Source organism: Ambystoma mexicanum, chromosome 14, assembly GCF_040938575.1.
Source record: "Ambystoma mexicanum isolate Mex_15411 chromosome 14, UKY_AmexF1_1, whole genome shotgun sequence".
NCBI lineage: Eukaryota > Metazoa > Chordata > Amphibia > Caudata > Ambystomatidae > Ambystoma > Ambystoma mexicanum.
This window is the reverse complement of record NC_090940.1, coordinates 607,737,438-607,757,774: the sequence shown is the minus strand read 5'-3', so window position 1 is coordinate 607,757,774 and position 20,337 is coordinate 607,737,438. Positions and strand designations below refer to the sequence as shown.

The 20,337-nt window shown below is 44.6% G+C and overlaps 1 protein-coding gene across 1 annotated transcript in view; it reads right to left on the bottom strand.

Annotated features, from left to right (window-relative positions):
- Window positions 1-15,188, bottom strand: part of LOC138527017 (rab9 effector protein with kelch motifs-like) — a 92,720-nt gene extending 77,532 nt beyond the window's left edge. The window contains exon 1 of the mRNA XM_069638003.1: window positions 15,143-15,188. The gene's annotated coding sequence lies outside the window, so the exon portion shown is untranslated. The remainder of the gene's footprint in view (window positions 1-15,142) is intronic.
- Between the last annotated feature and the right edge of the window lie 5,149 nt (window positions 15,189-20,337).

Sequence of the window (20,337 nt, the reverse complement as noted above, 5' to 3'; positions counted from 1 at the left end):
TCCAATCCAGTATTTTTTTCCCTGAACAACTGGAAACACTGAATAGAATACTGTTACGTTATTGTCTTTAACCTGCAATTCAAATTCCACCTCTGTGCTGATTATAACGGAGTGTGGGGCTACAACACAAAGTGGGTAACGCATGCATGAATGTTGAATGCATGTTTTGACCTCAGAAAGGGTAACGCATGTATGAGGGAATGCATGTGATGTGGAAAAAACCGTGAAGGCTTCGATACCTCTGCCTATTGTAACAGCTAGCCGAGAACAGAGCCAAGGAGCATGCCTTTCCTAGAAATCCCCTGCCTATACATAACCGCTCCCTAACCCTCAACCCGGTGTACCTAACGACCCTCTACCCATCCAATCCAAGGACCCCAACCCTCTTTCCCCGTGGGGGTCGCGGTGACCTGCGTTTGCCTAATCCAGGCACCAAGACCGCCAAGGGGAGGTAGGAGTTCGTGCTGCTTCTGCGTGGAACGGTACTCGCCTTGACAGTGGCAGACCACGGAATGGAAACCGGCGTGACAAGGCGAAGATGCAGTACGAGACCCGAGCTGCAAGAGAAGCATCGGTGGGGTGAGCAAAGCCACAGAGAGCTGCTGGGGAGACGTAGCAAGGCACTGCACGAGAGAGAGAGAGAGAGAGAGAGAGAGAAAGAGAGAGAGAGAGAGAGCTTGTGGTGTCTGGAGGCTTCGCTGGGATGCTGTAAGATCCGACTGGTGAGGCAACCGAGGAAGGGGGACACAGGGATGGCAGGCAAGCATGCAAAGCCATTAATTAATGCTGATTTGAATGAAAGCAAGTACTTTTTGAAAACCTATCCGAATGAAAATGAAAGTAAGCACTGCTGATGGAGGCATATGATTTCCATAATCTCCATGAAATCAAAATAAACTAACACCAACTATACCTTGGGAGAGAAAAGGAATGGGACTTATGTTAGACCATACGTGTGTCTCAAGAGATCTGTTGGCCCTCATAGAAAAGTTTGAGGTAATAAGGACAACGAACAGTGACCATAATATATTGGTCGCCCACTGGAAAGTTACAAGACCTCACAGGACATTCATGTCAGCAGATCTAGAGGCCTGTAATGGGAACACACGCCTCAGATTAAATCAAAAAGCTGTCACCTCTCTGACCGAGGCGTATCATCAGGCAAAAAAAAAAAGAGTGTGAAAGGAGATAAAGAAGTAATTGACTACTTGGCTTTGTTGAAGGTTGTTAGGAAAGATTTCTTAATTGTGGGTAATTTTCCTTCCATGTGGAAACCCCTAAACTTTTTGCTGTTGTTTTCACCATGATCTAGACTTTGCCAGAGAAGTACAGCCTTCTGCCGCACTCCCCTGGGCTTTCGCTCCATTCTTACGGGGAAACTGACATGCCCTTAAGACAGTCAGTACCGGGAAACGTTGTTTTCCGTAGTTTCTTTATCATGTTGCAGCTTTCGCGCAACATGGCACAAGAGGGCACTGTAAGCTAAGTTACTGCTCTCTTGGGTCTCTAGTCTTCTACAGGCCCTAGATACTCTCTTTGGATTGTAAATGAACGGTACAAGTGAATCACGGACGGGATTGGTGACAGCAATAGTTTCTTGTGTTTTTGAGCTCCTTTTGGCGTTTTAAGCGTGTTTCTCGCACTTAGCCCAAAATGGTGGCCTGGCTCCCAAAATGGCCAGACCACAAGGCTCTTTGTGTTGTCCGCTGACCGTCTTGCCCCCTTCACCTCGCCCAGGTCGAGCCGACCTGGGGCCTTCCTTATTTGGGCATGTACTTTCCCGCGAAACACAGATGCTTTCGCGGGCTTCTACAGGCCTCATGTGTGCCTCCAGGATGGGGGCTGGGATGTCTGGTCCCAATACACATCCTGGGCGCCAGAGAGTCTAGGATGGTGTGAATGCCTGGGACCCCCGTGGTCCGTGATAGGTCCACATATGGTGTGAGTGTTTTATGAGCGGATCTCCCGTTGGGTCCCCTCTGTTTTGGCGCAAAGGGAACTGTGGATAAGAGGGGGCTGGAAACGCCACTACCATGTTGATTTCCTGAGTTCTCATGAACAAAGGAATACAGGAGCCAAGTATCCTGCAACCACGAGACTGAACCGAGGAATCGCTGGTGACCCGCTGAAGGACTGCTCCTCTGCACTGCTGTCGCTTTGTGAAACCCTTTCTACCTCGGATCGAACGAGAAGGCCTGTACTGGTACTTTGACCCTTGGAATAGTGGGAATAACTATTCTCAGCATCTTCACCATCTCCTGCACATAAGCCTTCGGAAGTGTCTCTGGGCCATTCAGCAGACTGACCAGCCTACCCAGGAGTCTTGCTCTGTAACCGCCGTCAGGTTGTGTTGTATTACGAGTCCTTGTCACTCTCACACGATTCGTACACTTGACATTCTCAGGTCAGAAGTGAGTAGTGTACATTTGGCTGAAATACACCCGGCCGCTCCGTTGCCCTGCTGTGGTAACAAACTGTGCGGGTTCACTGCGTTTGGGACATCCTCAACTCAACTTCTGCTGCTGCGGAATCTACACGACGCCGAGACGTCCCCTGCTCGTATCTGAACCTGCCAGCACTGAAACTGACGCGGAGAAGCCTGGGTCTGCTTGCATCGAGGACCGGTGAGTAGCATCGCTAGGAACTGGTCGTCCTCCTGCAGGAGCCCATAGCTTTTCCCCGCTGTGTCTAACAGCACGCCTTTCCGTACTCGCGCTCTGCTTCTGCCCACAGTGGAGGCTGCGCTTGAGTCGCGGAGCTCTGTTCATCTTCATTTGTTCACCGAACTAAACTGCCTGATTCCCTCGAAGAGACTCCCCTTTTTGCCCGTTGGCACCAGCGTGTGCAGGTACTTTTGAGCACAAGGCTCCACTCTTCGTAGGGCTTGGACTTCCTTTTAGTTAGGTGCCTCTGAAGGCGGACTGCGTCTAATTATTATTCACACTGCCTGTTTTCCTCCCCATCTAGGTGGTCTACACATTTTGTGCGTCTAACTCATTAGACTAGTTGGTATTTGTATATATATTGTATTAGATTTGTATGTGTTGGTTTACTTGAGTTTTATTGTGATTTCCCGCAACGGTCAATGTTACAAAGGCCTTGTAATAAATGTGTATATATTTTTAATATACGACCTGCTTGGAGTAATTTGTAAGTGTCCTTGCTTTGTGTGCTCATTGCGGGCTTTCAGTCACCCTCACCCCTCTTGAGACCTAGTCTTGACCGCCGCAATCGCTACCCTGATTGGTCTGGCTTGTCCAGAGGTTACCCTGTTCCAAGAAACTAGGCTGGCCTCTGGCCTTCTGAACCTCTGCCCCTCCAGGACAGAGTTCAGAAATCTGTCTTAACAAAGGTACACAAAGTGAGTAAGAAACCAGGCTATGGCAACCAAAAACCAACCACTCATGTTAATAACAAATTGGTAGTAGCCAAGAGGAGAGCATTAAGACAAATTAAACGCATGGCCAATAAAATCACGCAATCCAGCGTTGATAATTAAAGCAAAGGAGGAAGAAAAAATATATAAATCTTGGATACTGCACCAAAGATATAAACTATACCCAGTAGATTCCGAACACATGCTACGCACCATAAGTGGTAAGAACTCTAGGGACTTCTGGGGCTTGATGAGATCAGGGACAAAAGAATCAACAACATCCCTTGGCAATAACGCGGCAGAACACGTGTGGGTATCCCATTTCTCTGACCTATATAAAAATCCAGCAAACAAGAATCATCAACCACGATTGGCTAAGAAATCAATTTGGAAAATTCCCAGCGATAAGAAGTCAATCGAAGATAAGATCAGAAAACTGAACAGTTCCCGGGCGGTGGGACCTGATGCGATATCCAACAACAACAGAATCCGGAAGCATGGGCCTCCTTTATTAGTGCCATTTTCCAAGACTGTGTAGAATGCAGTGCAGTGCCTTCTTCATGGAAAAAAGCAAATGTGGTACCAATTTTTAAAGGAGGCGATAAATCCGACGTACAGCAGTACCGACCGATTGCCCTATTAGATACCATTGGTAAAGTCTTTTGATCTCTGCCCTAGAAGGTTTCCAGAAGTGAACAATCAAACCGATAATTACGATCCACTATAGACAGGCTTTGTACGAGGCAGCGGCCCTTCGGTGAACATCCTGCTAATAAGTTCCTTGAAAGCCAAAGTTCTAGAACGTAGATCACGGCTGTACCTAGTCTTTGTAGACCTGGCGCAAGCTTTTGACAAGGTAAACAGAGACAACTTGTGGCAGAAGTTGGCGTATCGGAAGTGCCCAGGTCCGATCCTGGAACTAATTAAGGCTTTGTACTCAAAGACGGCAATGAGAGCCAGATTGAATAGAGCCGGATTATTATCAATGGAGATCTTGACAGCACGCGGGGTAAAACAGGGCTGCCCCCTAGCACCAGCATTGTACAACTCCTACATAGCTGACTATAAGGAATCCCAAGAAAAAATTAGAGTGTTCCCGTCGGCACTTGGGAAAGAAAAAATCCCTAGAATACTCTATGCAGACGACATAATAAAACCCCAGTGGGTTTGCAAAGGCAGATGGACAATCTAAAGGCCTACTTGAGTCAAAATGATCTGGAACTCAATAATACAAAAACAAAAGTTATGTCGTTTGATCATAGAGGGAATACACTCTAAATATCTGGGAATCATACTAAGTAATAGCCGAATGGAAGCACCGATGCACGAACATCTAAGAGCAAAGACAGGAGATTTAATAGTCCAAACAAAAATAGTCAACAGAAAGTATGGTCGCTTCTCAACACAACCTATCTTGAAATTCTTTAAGTCAAAAGTGATCCCAAGCCTAGTATTTGGTGTAGAAGCGATGCCACTCTTGCCGGACTCATTATGGAACAAATTAGAGGGCCTCTTTTGGGGTCAAGTTCTAGCACTGCCGCAATCGACTCCAGTGGTTCTGATTAGACGTGAACTCAGCCTTACATCTATGAAAGCAATAGTAGAAAGAAATGGTTTAATGTTATACAGGAAGATAATCCAGCCTTCAGCGAAATTTACTCTGGAAACAATCAGAAGAGAAATGTTGAGCCAAGAAAACCAAATGCCTACATCATGGAGAAGCAAGAACAGGCAGCTTTTGGAAAAAATTGGAAGTTCAGAAGAAGAACTGATTGGCAATCCATTGAAAGTAAACAAAAAGTTGGTAGAACTAGACTGGATTGAGACTCAGTTGGCTGCTGAGCAATGTATCCTGACAAAAGAGCTACCGATAAATCCCCAAAAAATAAATGAGGTGCTTCCGTACCTCGTAAAATTTCCAGATAAAGCAATGAGGAAAAGTTTCATGAGAATCCCCCTAAATCTGAATTGCACAAACGAAATACTAGCAATGAGACGTGAAGGAGAATCAAACAATTGTCGCTTTTGCTCTCAAGATAACCAGACTGAGTCTATAAAACACCTTCTGCTATCATGTACAGGAGTGAAAAATGAAAGAACCCTCTGGTTGGGACCCTTGTTTAAAGACATCCAGGTCTACGACAAACAAGAATGGTGGGCCCGCCTGATAAGCGGTGAAAAGACGCTCTGGGTGATAGCAGTCGTGGGACTCTTTAGAAAGATCGGCCAGGACTCTCTAACAAAGGATGAAAATAGTTGAGATAAGAAAATATTAGAGAGAGTGACTAGCTGTATGCTTGGGCTGACGTTATGATACTTCGAATTGAAAGAACTATAGAAGTTTAATGAGATAGAGTCATGTCCGCACGACTTTGTAAAAATTGTTTTATACAATTAAAATCAAATACATTTAAAAAAAAAGAAAGTAAGCACTTTTTGAATATCGATCTGATTGAAAGCAAGTTTGTGGAACTTCCTGATATAAGGAACTGTGTAATTTGAGAAAGCAAGCATTGGCAAATAAGCATTGGCAAGAGCCATGAGAATATAAGGAACTGTGTAATTTGAGAAACAAGTATTGGCAAACAAGCATTGGCAAGAGCCATGAGAATCTAAGGAACTGTGTAATTTGAGATAGCAAGCATTGGCAAACACGCACTGGCAAAAGCTATGAGAATATAAGGAACTGTGTAATTTGAGAAAACAAGCATTGGCAAACGAGCATTGGTAAGAGCCATAAGAGTATAAGAAACTGTGTAACTTGAGTGAACAAGCATTGGCAAACAAGCATTGGCAAGAGCCATGAGAATATAAGGAACTGTGTAATTTGAGAAAACAAGCATTGGCAAAAAAGCATTGGCAAGAGCCATGAGAATATAAGGAAACGTGTAATTTGAGAAAGCAAGCATTGGCAAACAAGCATTGGCAAGAGCCATGAGAATATAAGGAACTGTGTAATTTGAGATAGCAAGCATTGGCAAGCAAGCATTGGCAAAAGATATGAGAATATAAGGAAGTGTGTAATTTGAGAAAACAAGCATTGGCAAACGAGCATTGGCAAGAGCCATAAGAGTATAAGGAACTGTGTAACTTGAGTGAACAAGCATTGGCAAACAAGCATTGGCAAGAGCCATGAGAATATAAGGAACTGTGTAATTTGAGCAAACAAGCATTGGCAAAAAAGCATTGGCAAGAGCCATGAGAATATAAGGAAATGTGTAATTTGAGAAAGCAAGCATTGGCAAACAAGCATTGGCAAGAGCCATGAGAATATAAGGAACTGTGTAATTTGAGAAAACAAGCATTGGCAAGAGCCATGAGAATATAAGGAACTGTGTAATTTGAGAAAACAAGCATTCACAAACAAGCATTGGCAAGAGCCATGAGAATATAAGGAACTGTGTAATTTGAGTGAACAAGCATTGGCAAACAAGCATTGGCAAGAGCCATAAGAGTATAAGGAACTGTGTAACTTTAGTGAACAAGCATTGGCAAGAGCCAGGAGAGTATGTGAAAGTGCAACAAGTGAATGTGACAAACAAGCAGTGAAAGCATCATGAGGATGCGAAATGAGAATGAATCAAGCACCACTGTAAAGCTTAAGCAGTGGTAACGTTCATATGAAGAAGAAGAAAGAAAGGTGTGTTGGATGCGTGACCTGTAATGGGTGGACCGTGTGGTCTGACAACTGCACCTAGACCGAGTACACCCATCAGTGGAAAAGCCACGGAAAGCACCCATGAAAAAGCTTGTGTTTGAATAGCAAGGAACTTGTGTGTGATCTGAAATTAAGGAACTGAACTATATGAAATTGGAGAAAGGTAAGCAACTCACAAGAGCTGGGAAGTGTGCCTTTGAAATGTGTTGTTTTGGAAAGTTGAAAGACTTGAAAGCTTGGGGAAGGGAACCCCTGTGCATTGTAAACTATTTTGAACTTGAGGAAGGGAAACCCTTTTACAAACCAAGAGCTGGGAGAAGCTGTGCACTTGTATAGGAACACTGCTTATTTTGATGTTGACATCCCTACACATTGTAGACAATTAGATGTGAGGGCAAGTATAGGATTTGGACACAGACAGACATTTGCTTTGGACTTTGCAAGGGTATCATGAAGCAAGACACAGACAACAGGCTTAAGGTACAAAGTAAAATAGTTTATTACATCAAATGTCAGCATGGTAGAAGGCCTAACCTGCCCTATACTAAGGTGGGCTTTCCCTACCCAAATGAAACTAAGGAAAGTCTGTGTCAAAGAGTTCAACTTAAAAGTCTGTCTGTGGCCAAAACATATCATTGCCCTCACAACTAAAGCTAACCAAAGTGTAGGGATATCAAAGTCAAAAGCCATAGTGTTCAACTCAAAGTTCCCAGCTTCTTCCATCTTTCAGCTCCCCCTCCCCAAGTATAAGCCTTAAGATTAACTTTCTCCAGTTCAATATAGTTCAAAACAAGTCCTCTGGGTTCCCTTCCCCAAGTTTCAAGCACCACAGTTCACAAAGAAACAAAAAGGTCTTGATGCTTTGTTCTCACAACCACACAATGTAGCTCCTCAAGTCTCAGGGTTCCCTTCCCCAAGACTTTCACTTCATCACCATAATATCTTTGGATTTTCAACATTGAGGGCTCACTGGTCTAGGCCCAGTTGTCAGACCAAACTGTCCACACATTACAGGCCATATAGCCAAGATCCCTGACTTTATGCCTCTTGCCTTTGATGTGTAGCTTTACAATCCTTTTGCTTTTCCTTCTCAGCCTCTTGGTTCGGCCATCACTTGTCACAAATCCTTTCCAGACTTTTAGGCCTTGTCGCCCTGCATCCATTCATAAAAGTTCAGTTGAGGGTGTTTTACTCACAGCCCCCTTCTTATGCTTCTCTATCACCCGTGTGCCCTCTTCTGTAACTGTTTTCACCTGGGCATTTGGGTTATTCACTTTAATTGCTTGCATTTATCCCATTTCACACTTAGAATGCTTAAATGCAGTAGTTCATTCAATTCAGGGTCTGATAAACATTCATGCTGCTCAATTATAAAGTTCCCTTTTGTTCGGTATTCAATATGCATTGGATTCACTGTATTTTAAAGTTTCATTCTTTTCAGTATTTAAAAAGCATTTGCTTGACTTAGTTTTAAAGTTTCATTGTTTTCGGTATTCAATAAGCATTGCTTCGCTTAACTTTCAAAGTTCCATTTAGTTCGGTATTCAATAAGCATTGTTTCGTGTAATTTTTAAAGTGCAATTCAGTTCGGTATTCAAAAACCTTGTAGGAGTGCCCCGGCATTGACGCTACTTACCCTGACCCTCACCGGCTTGTGGCAACTCCTTCTGTCACGCTCTGCTTGCCTACCGTGTGTCTTTCTCTGCACACCGGCTCCCAGTATACCGCTTTCTGGGCACGGTGGGCATCCCTTCTTCTTGGTGCTTTCCCGCAGCAACCTGCAGCTGAGCACGGTTCACAGATGCTCCCAGGCCGCAAATACTTACACAGCTCCCTGGCTACGGGCTGTGTAAGTCTTCTAGGATGTTTTCCGGCGTACTGGCTCAACCTCTGGTCCCACCACGGCTGCCTCCTCCGAAGCACTGTCCCCTGCTGGCTTCCTCCACACAGGCCTCCTAATTGCTTACTGCTTTGCTGCACTTGTCTCTTTTTATACACCTGCAGCCCCACGACAGGCTGCTGGTGTGGATCTCTAATGAGGCCCAATCAAAAGATGTCAGTGCCTTACAAATGCCTTTACACTACTTACACCAAAGCCTAAATTATAGCCTTCGCTGGTTCTTGTTTTTAACTGGATGTAAGTGCAAGAAACTCATTGACATGCACTATTTTGTTTTAGTATTTTTTAAAAATTTTATTTTATTGTGGTATAAACCAAACCTGTTTTTTTTCACAAGTACAAAAAGAAAAAAAAAGAACTTACTAAAAAGAAAAGAAGATAACTTTACATTTTTTGCAACTCATTAAAAGACAATTGATAAAAGATTCAGCATTTTCCTCCACATTTTCTTGTCTTCCCTATTTCAGTCTAGATACTTTGAGAACTTTTAATTTCCAGTGAAGCCTAATTGTTGTAGGACTCTGACCACGTTTATAGTCAATGCCGTTTCGTGACCTGAAGTCATTCTCACCCAAAAGTCTTCTGATAACAACCAGTCATTAGAGCAAACAAAACGTTCCAAACGTTTCTTTCGCACCTCCCATGTTCCTTCGCAGAATCTTAAAAGATGCTCCAATGACTTGTCTTTTGGGTCTCGACATTTGGCACATAAATGATTGCTCCTCTCCCCCCAACCCCATCTCGCAAGAACAGCTCCTGTACGTGTCAAACCCAGACGAAGTCTGAGAAAATTTTGTCTCACTTCTGCATCCGGGAATTTCAACAAATAATTTGCTAAAGAACTGAGGCTCTTGTCCGCTGGTGAAAGTGAGGGAGCCACTGTCGACGATCGTGTACTATCTATTGTCATTATCCAATCTGATGATAGTAGCTCCCTCTTGATCTTCATGGGGTTTGTGGTTAAAGTATCTATCTCACTCTCACTATTACATCTGGCTAGGATTTCTTGGGATCTTTTTTTTTTAAATCACACAGTAGCCCCACTAATGCATGGCTCAAATGGACTCTTAAGTCTTCATATAATGTGTTACGCTTTGGGTTGGTTATCAGATTGAAAAGAGATAGAAGTTTCCAATCTGCTTGGACCCCTAATGATGAGAGACCCAACTCAAAGCGCAAACTACTGGCCATTGGCAAGCTGTTTGGAAGACGTAAGGCTTTTTTCCAGATCTTCGCTTCTAATGTCTGCCAGTCCATTGACCAAGCTAGTGGTTTTGCCTCTAAACCATATAGGAGAACAGGGACGATCTTTGCTCGATAAAAGCGGATAGCAGGGAGGAGAGAGAACCTACAATATTGCTTGATGATTTTTTGCAGTTGAGCCGTCAATTGGGGGCATTTTTGTAGCATCTCTGCCCGTATCGTGCAAACTCTGGGTGTAGCATACAGGATATAACCCAAATAAATGACCTCCTCCGTTACAGGTATTCGTTTGCCCCCCACTGCCCGGCAGTATTTACCTTCTTTACCACCTTTCTTTCCAAAAATTACTATTTTCTATTTTTCCGGATTTACCTTGAGGTCGTTATCTTTCATGTATTGATCCAGGGCATTTAGTAGCCTCTGGAGCCCCACGGTGTGTTGTCCAGGAGGACAATGTCGTCATCATACATCAGCCACTTAATTACATTTGTGCCTAACTTGCCACTGCTCAGTGCTGCTGTCTCTACCTCCTGTCCAAAATCGGCTGCATAGAAGTTGAACAAAAAGGGAGCGACCATACACCCCTGTCTCACCCCCCTCTTCACGGGGATGTGTGTTGATAAAAGTCCATCTTCGCTAAGTTTTACTTGGACCGTGATGCCTTCATGGAGGGCGACCAATATGTCGATGAGATGGGTCGGAGCTCCTCTATCTTTTAATATGGACCATAGTCGATTCACGAGATCAAAGGCACTTGATAAATCTATGAAAGCACCATAGAGTCGTGATTCTTGCCCCCCGGTCTTACTATTACAGAGGGTGGCAAGTACTATACCATTAAGCGAAGTGGAGTGCCCCTTTCGGAAGCCTGTCTGTTGTTTTGGCAAGATCTTATTTTGTTCAGCCCAAGTTTCCAAGTCTCTCAGTATTAAACTGGTAAACAGCTTACTTTCCACATCAAGGAGGGTAATTGGTCTATAATTTAAGGGGTCTCTTCGATCCCCCTTTTTAAATATAGGGACGATGACTCCCGATTTCCAAGATGAGGGAATCTTTTTAGACCTCAGAATTCCATGAAACAGTGTGTTTAGCAAGTAGGACCACCTTTTGGGGTTTCCCTTCAGGACTTGATATGTTAAGCCGCTGGGGCCTGCTGCCCTTGAAGCTGAAGATTTCATTATAAGGGTGTAAATCTCCTCTTCTGTTGTGTCCAAAATCCACTGGCCCCCAAAAGTGGGAAAAGACGGCTCCCCCTTAGTTTGAGCATATTTCTTTGATAGAAATTCTACCCACTCTGTTTCAGTAACCATGTTTGATAAGGCTCCAACTTGATCTATAGATTGTTGGTTGATGAGAGACCAAAAATTCTGTGAGTTCTTATTTAGGACGGCCTTGAGCATGGTTTCCCCATCTTTCTGGGCACGGGCCATACGTTGTTGCTTCGACCATTGTTTATATTTGTTTTTGATGGACTTTATTTTGGTCTCTCTAATAGATTTAAGCCATTCCTCCCTTTTAATAGCATTTATGGCCCACTGCATCTCACGCTTCTGCTCCCATGTGTGTTCATCAAATGTGTGCTTATACGTTTTTTTCATTTGGCCCACCGCTGGACTGGGGGCCTCAACCGACCACAAAAAATCGTGGAAAACATGAGGATCGCACATATCTTTCAATTTTCTGTTGCCGGTTTCAAGACTGTATTTATCCAGGGCTTTATTCAGTTTCACTCCTTCTCTGTGATATTTCACTAAATTATTTTTTTGGTTGTTCACTATGAAGTGCTCTTTCAGCCTCTTTTCAAACCTTACATCTTGCCATTTGACTGCTATCTCTAATCGTTTGTGGTCACTTGTACCACCCTCTTTTATTCTCATGGTTTCACATTGATATGACATGCTAGGGGACATAAACATATAGTCCAAAGTGGATTCTGATGCTCCCCGGGACCATGTGCTTGCTGGCGGGATGTCTCCTTCTAATGATACATTTCCCATTCTCAGGTCCCATTCTTTAAAGAAGGACCCCCAAATATTTCCATTAGGGGAGATGGCCTTGTATTTCGGTACTCCTTTCTTTTTACCACTTTCAACACATTGAGAATTTAAGTCCCCCGCCACCAAAACATATGTATCTGGATGAGTTAATTTTATTTTAGTCAGCATACTGGACAAAACATCCAGGAAAGTGGCAAGCTTTACGGATTCCAGATTCCAGTACAAATTTACTGCTATTATCTGTTTCGATCCTTTAGGAGTTGCGCCCACACATTTTACTGCCAAGATCCCCTCTTGTTCGTCTGAGATTATTATCACATACTTGAAACGAGTGGCATTGCAGGCAACTAGCATACCTCCCTTTGGTCTTCCTTTCCCCCTTGTTGTTGCGGCTTGGGTGGTTATTATAAAGCCTTCTAATTCTGGTGCGTTAACTAACCATGTCTCCTGTAGGAGGATTATATCGTTCTTACCAAATACTTCTGATCTCATATTGAGGTTCTTAAAAGAACCGGAACCTCCCGTATTCCAGCTTACCACCCTCATACTCTCCCAGCTAAAGACATGTCTCGCCTACACCAATTTTTTGGCACACCTGTGTTATAATCTCTGGTAGGAGCGCCCACATTGTCAATTTCTCTCCCTCAATTTTACCCTGTGCTACAGCTGACATTTCCTTTACTTGATATTTTTTAATTTGTCCCCCTTCCATTGTTCCATCCTCCTTTCCTTCCCCAGCCCTGATGTCTGAGGGCATATCTTCATATATAGTTATACCTTGTTTTTGTAAAAGGTCTGCAGCGTCCTGGATTGCCCTTGCCCCTATATTAGATGTGAACCCAACTTCCACTAAATGAGTCAGCTGGTGGTCCGGGAATCTAACATACTCAATCTCTTTTGATGAAAAAAGATATAAATCTGGTATATTTTTAAAAAGCATCAGGAGTGACCCTCTATTCAAATATTTGCAATTCATTTTATCTTTATGACCTTTGAGCCAAAGCCGCAGGACTGCAAAAGGATTTTTCCCAAGTGATGATTCCCTTTCTATCCTTTTGTTTTACACCTCCTCCTTTCTTGATCCAGCGTCATTAGGGTTGGCTTGTTCTGCAGGAATAGTCTGTCTTGAGTCTTCTTCTCTTATAGGCAGTGATGTCAACTCTTCTTGACTTTGGTTTGGTGGTGGGCTTCCGCTTGTTATTTCATGTCTTTTCTCCTGGGTTTCTACTGATTTTGTTAATGTTTTTTTTTGTTCTTGAATGAAGATTGGGGCTATTTTTAGAGCCGGGGCTTTAGACTGGGGCAAGTTTGTTGGAGCCAATTTGGCTCTAGGGAGAAAAATTGGGGCCCACTTTATTGATTTCCCCACTATCAGTGGTGGGAGGATTCCCCCCACTGGGCCTCTTGTGTTTTCCAGATTTTTATTTGTATTCCTACTGTTTTATTAGGGGCATTTTTAATAGCGGGCCTCAATGTAGCGTTTAGTTCTTTCTTGTTCTTCTCTGAGTCCTGATCATCAGGGGACTCCCTCTCTTTTTCTGGGCAAGGTTTCTCTCCTTTATTTTTCTTATCTTTATTTGAAGTTTTCGATAGGTTAGCTAGGCTATTAATGAACTTATTTGCATCACCATGAGTTGATTTTTTTGCTTTCATATTTTTGGATTTCTTTTCTTGTCTGATGGGCTGTTGTGATTTATGTCTTGCATTTTTTTGTTTCTTTTTTCTCCTCCTCCTCCTCCTTTGAGGTATTTGACCTGCCCTTTCCTCTACGGGATTCTCTTCCTCCTCAGCAGTACTTTGTTTCTGAGACGAGTCTTCTTCTATACAAATCACCTCATCTTGTATATCGGTGTCCGCCAAATGTGCTAAGCGGCAAAACTCTTCCATCACTGATGAGGATAGTGGCGTGTCGTCCCAGGTGGAGAGGGATCGAACTTTTAGGGAATCAGCCCGTGGCAGCTGCTCAAGCCCCTTGCAATTCCCCTGGGTCTGAATAAAATTTTGTAGCATTAAATTGGTTTCCTTTCTTTCTGAACTTATGTTCTGAAGCATAGTCTTAATTTCCGCTTTCTCCATTTTTTGTGATGCTAAAACGTCTGCAAGTGATGTTATTGATGGTAGAATTGCACTATTTATGGCGTTGGAAAGCCCCACTATGGTTGGCTTCTCAGAGGGATCTGCTCATATGGGTTTTGTGGTAGGCTCGAAGCCGAATGATCCCTCAATTCGCTTCTGGTGTTTTCTGTTACATTCAGATGAGGATCAGGATCTGGTGCCCCCTGTGGTAGAATAGCAGACAGGTTGCTGCCTTCTGAGAGGTCTAGGTTTGCAATTGGAGAGGTAGTGTTTCCTATCTCTTCTGCTGATTTAGCTTTATATAGCGTAGGAGTTTGCAAACCTTCTCTGCCATCAGGCAGATTTCTATGCCCTCTTGTCTTAAAGTATTGTTCTATGGTCCCCTTGATGTTTGTAGTTGTAAGTGTGTAATCCTTTCCTCGTTTAAGTGTAGAAACTAATGAGGAGACCGTATTACTAGGGTCATCTCTCCCAGTATAGTTGGCAGTAGCAGGGTTATGGATTTGTACGTGTGTAAACCCTGTCTGGCCCGCCGGGATACTCATTTGCAACTCATACATAGTATCATCCTGTCGTAGAGCATTATGACTCAATGAGCTTTCCACCTCCTGGTCACTTTGTGTCTCTACCAATGGGCCACTTCTCAAATTATACCATGTTGACATGGTAGTTTTCACCAGAGTTTTTAATTGCAAAATGTCAAATATACGTACCTCACGGGATGAAAGAGGACAAAGCCTCAACAGTCTCCCGTAATTTATCGGATACGAGCCAAACAAGGAATTTCCAACACTTGCAAAAATAATGCCTTTTTCCTCCCTATCTCGGGCATGGAGCAATGTCTGTTTCCTTGGCCCCACCTTTATCAAGTGCGCTTGGTAATATTATCAGTGCAGTATCATTATCAGTGCATGAATCCACTTAGAACTTACTTGTAATCTTTGTGTAGTCTTCGTGGCCCCAGACCCAGCCAGACAGCCTAACAGCATCAGCCCTTCTGCCGCAAGGGTGCTCTACAGCTGTTTAAATGGTTCGTCTGATGTCACGTGACAAGTCACGTGATGGTGTCCCACACGGCCTCCTCCAGGAAGCTGCGTGTATACAGCAAGAGCTGCTCGGAGCTCGCAGTGCTGTCGCCGATAAACGAAGTGTTCAGTAATAAAAGCGCAACTTCAAAGTCATCCAATAACTGAAATGACATGCACTATTAAGGCATACACTTTCAGAAGACTGCTGAAAAATAACACTGGCAGGTCCTATACAACAGCAACTTATATGCTACGATACGCTATGTTTTACACCTATGAGCCCTTCACCCAGATATCCACATTTATATGGTAGACTTTGATGATTGTAAGTAAGGGATGGTTTTCATATGATATGTTTCAGAATTATATTTCAGGATACTGTTACTTAGTCATTCCAGCCAATATGTTGCCATTTATACAAATCCTCACAGGAAAATGTGGTTTGTCCATTGAGTATACCTGAGGGTCCACCCGATGGGAGGACGTGCGATGCAATGTGTCACGGATGTGACTGCCAAGCGTGCATGTTGATTTTGTGTTGCCATTGTGCTTGTGGTTTAGCATTAGCCTTGTGGTGGTGTAAGGGGGGCAGTAGGATTCACACTAGCCCAAGGTCAGGCAAACGGTACTCCTGCAGGCAGGGAAACGCATATTCAAGAGGCCTCATTACACGGAAGGCGGTAATGGTTAACGGCCACCGTTAATGGTAACGGTGACCGTTAACCATTACTGCCTTACTACGAGGTCCCTTAGCGGGTTGGTGTTTTAACGCCTGCTTTTTGCAGGCGTTAAAAACCAACCTGCTAAGGGACCTCGGAGCTAATTACGGCACCGCAAAATTGCGGTGCCGTAATTAGCGCCTTCCCCATTCCCATAGAGCCCTATGGGGCAGAAATGGGAATGGGGAAGGGCAATGGCGGAAGGGGGATTTACCGCCCCACCAACCTTGGAATGGGGCGGTAAATCCCCTTTCCGCCAAGGCGGTGCCGGTAATTTACCGGCATGGTCCAGGGTGCTAATAGCACCCTGGATCACCGCCTTCCGTGTAATGAGGCCCAAGGACTCAGGTGACTTCAGTGTGGTTTCTCTAGGGCACCATGATTCCTGGAGATTAGTGATGTCATGAAGAACACGGCGTTATTTTTCTTTATAGATGGTTATTTATCACTGCCATCACGTTTTAATCCAATATGAAACATTTTGTTCAATCCCAGCTGGTGGCGCACTGTGCAGTGTGGGTGCCTCATATAAACACAGCCACACAGGTTTATATTTGGCTTCACTACTGTTCATTATTTTACGCCCCCCTACCCCTGATGGTCCGTGTGCCCCCTCATTACATGTCCACGCGACGATCTCCAGCAAGACCTCACACCCCCCCCAAAATAACAATGTCCTACCTGTGAAGGCATCATGAAGTAGACACAGACAACTGAAAAAAGTTTGGGCTATAAACCTTTACTAAATTAAAGGAGGGGGCGGAGAAAGGCCTAGCATGCCCTATACTCAGATGGGATTTCCCTAAGGATCGTCTGTGTCAGGAAGTTGTGAGAAACCAGAGGGCATCCTCACATATAATTCCCTTGGGTGTTCTTCTCAGGTGGCCAGGGAAAGGCATCACTCTTGGATGCTGACCCTGGGTGTGGAGAAGCGAGGGAGGATCACCTGGGTGGAGGGTCCCTGGGAATTGGGGATGAGATATCCTCAGGTGCGACACAGTATTCTGCACTCCCCTTAACATGAAGAGTCCTCTGTTCCAGAGTCAGTCATCGGATGGTATTATGTTATGTAATGTAATGTAAGTGGTCTTGGATAGCGCCTATCTGGCACAATGGTGGCCTCACTACACTTGGCTCTGTAAGAAAAAAGGGGGGTGATTAGAGGGACAATGGGAAAGGCAGATGCGAAACTTGTGGTGTTGATGGGTGCAGCTCGGATGTTCCCGGTTCTTGAGTGCCAATCTGCTTTAGATGTGTTTGGCGGCGATGCTTGGGAGTATGTTATCCATAGGGAAGATCCCAAGATTCGATAGACTATAACGCTTTGGGTCTGGGTATCACTGATGTGGAAGCATGCAACAGGGTTAAAAAGGCGAGCTAAGTCATTGCTCAGTTAGTGTTGATGTGCTCACAGCTAGGCCTGTGGTGGTCGTCCGTGGGGGGTTTGTGTGTGTAGTTTAAGGTGCTAGGAGATCCTAAAGGGGAAAGGTTTAGTCAGGGGAGCTGGGAAGTGAGTCTTACAAGGTAAAAAAACCTACAGGAGCTGTGTGACTCTCTGTCTCAGTTGTTCGTCACAAAAATCGACACTATTCAGTCTAACATCTCGCTGGCCATTCAGGCTTCTGCCCCAGTTAGTACAGCCCCAGGCGTTGCCAGGGCTGTATGTTCTCCGGAGTGGTCATCCTGGCAATCTCAGGCTTCTTTGACCCCTTCCAGTCTGGATTTCGTCCAGGCCGAAGCACAGAGAGTGTCCTGGTGTCAGTACAGGACGATCTGGCCAGGCTGGTCGACGGGGGAGGGTGCCCAGATTCTGCTTAACCTATCAGCAACATTTGATACAGTCGACCACCCAACCCTGTGGGCCCGCCTGACCCATGCCGGCATCACCGGCCAGGTGCTGGCCTGGTTCACTTCATTTCTGGCTGAGAGGGGCCAAGTACTTTCACTTCCTGCCTTCTCTTCACTTCCATGTTCTCTTTCCTGTGGGGTCCCCCAAGGCTCGCCCTGTCTCCCACACTCTTTAACCTCTGTATTCAGCCACTTGTGTGTCTCATCAGCTCCTTCGGCACCAGATGCCACTCCTATGCCGATAACACTCAGATCCCGATCTGGCTAGATCTCGAGCAGGCTGAGATGTCGTCCCGCCTCTTCCAGTGTCTGGCTGCTGTGGGAGACTGGATGAACCACAACTGGCTGAAACTTAACAGACAGAAGATGGAGGTTCTGGTGGTGGGCGCCCCCCCTGATCCTTCTCTCTGGGTGTGCTCTTTCTGGCCGCCATCACTCAGGGTCTTCCTGTTCCAGTCACGACTGTAAAAAACCTTGGGGTGATGGTCTCCTCCACTCTCTCCATGGATCATCAGGTCTCTGCCGTGTGTAAGGCTGGACATTTCCATCTCAAAATCCTGCGGTAAGTCCTCCCGCTCGTACTCCCTCAGCTCCGGCCCACGGTCATGGCTGTCCTTGTTCTTAGTCGTTGGGATTATTATAACAAGCTCTATCTTGCCCATCCTAAAGGCCTAGTCTGGCGACTTCAGCGCCTTTACAATCTTGCAGCCCGAGTTGCCACTGGGTGCCCTTACGGGGCTCACATTACTCTTGTCCTGGGGGCACTGCATTGGCTGCCTGTAATCCAGTGTGTCAAATTCAAATCACTTTGCTTGGTTCAACGGGCTCTCCAGGGATGTGGGGCTGAATATCTTCGGGACAAATGTGTCCGTTACCTCCCTAAACGTGAGCTCCGCTCTAGGTCTGCTGGCCTGATCTGTGTTCCCACTTTTCAACGCACTAGAGTGGGTGGCCGGGCTTTTTTGGTGGCTGCCACCCAACTTTGGAACACCTTACCGCCCCCGCTTAGAAATTCGACTAACCACCTGCAATGTAGGCAATCTTTGAAGACTCTTCTTTTTTAGGTCAGAGTGTATCGCTTGTCCTGTGATATTCCAGCTCAAGCCTCAAACTCCTCTACCACAGTCAAAAATGAAAATGTGTGTCTGGAAAGAGGGGTTCTATGTGGAACTGTTCCCAGGAAAATGTAGTAATGTGAAAAAGTAGTCAGCGAAAAATGTACTCATTTAATACAAGCAATACAAAGTGTGAAAATGTTGCCAGTAACAAGGTCGCCAAAAAAAACAATTTTTCTATACAGAAAAGTGCATGTCGGTAACCCTAACAATGACCCAAACCAATAATAAAACCTCCACAATCACTCTAACTACATTCCTAAACCTTACCCCTACTCTACTTAAAACCTTATTCTTAACTTACCTAACCTCAACCCTTCAGTGCGGTAAGTATTTTATTAGTAATTCCATAGCCCTTGCCCTAACCCACAACCTTGCTCTAATCATAACCTTAGCCTTACCCTAACCACAACTCAAAAAACGTACCCTTAGCGTAGTAGGAAAGCTCAGCAGGTTAAAAACTGCTGCTGCTATCTGTAGGTCGCACGTTCAAATCCCAGCATGGTCGAGACAGTCTTTTAACTGCCCAAGGTCAATATAATGGCCCTCATTATGAGTTGTAAGGAACTCATGATGGCCACAGTAAAGGCAGACACAAGTGATCACAGTTCAAGGGTGTTTATTAAACTGTATTATGGATGAGGTAAACGCCTAATCTAAACCTAAATCTAAGATGGGTGTTGTGTATGTTCTTGATAGTATAGTAATAGGTGGGGAGAACCCTTCCTTGTGACTTGTGCTTGGCTATGTTATGATGTCAGATTCTTCTAGAACTTGGAACCCTGGAGCTTATGTTGCTGTTCAATTATGGGCAGTGGGTGATGGTCTGTGGGACTGGTTGGGGGTCTTTTGCAGATGTCTTCTCAAGCACAATAAACCACCTAAAAGTACTGAGCCTGTGTGGTTTATGTCTCTTCAATGGGAGCAAGCTACGACCATCAAATGATAATAACACCATCCAAGTAGAGTCTAGTCAAATAAAAAGGGCCTATACTAAGAAAACCTATTGCCAATCCTTAACGCTATGCTACAAAAATAGTGTAGGATAATATTCACAATAAAAGAAAGAAGTGTTCACAAATGGTAAGTCAGGATGGTATAGCAAGAGTCTCCCTTCCTCACTTTTTTAGCACGGGTCAAGGCGGGACTCTTGGGCACAGCACACTCCTGTGCTTCTCTAGCACAAGTTTACAGTTTGTTTCCAAGTCTCTTTCACACAAAGTCTCTTGCCTCAGAGGACCTGATGTGCCATAAACAACAAAAACCAAAAAGTTCCTTCAATAAATCTTCATGGGCCGATGTACTCTTCGCCTTAGGATCCCCCTCTGCCGGGCTCTGATCCTTCTTGCAATGTGGGCCTCCCTCAGTCGGGTGCACTACAGCCTTTCATTCAAAATATCAGCAGCTTGTAACATTC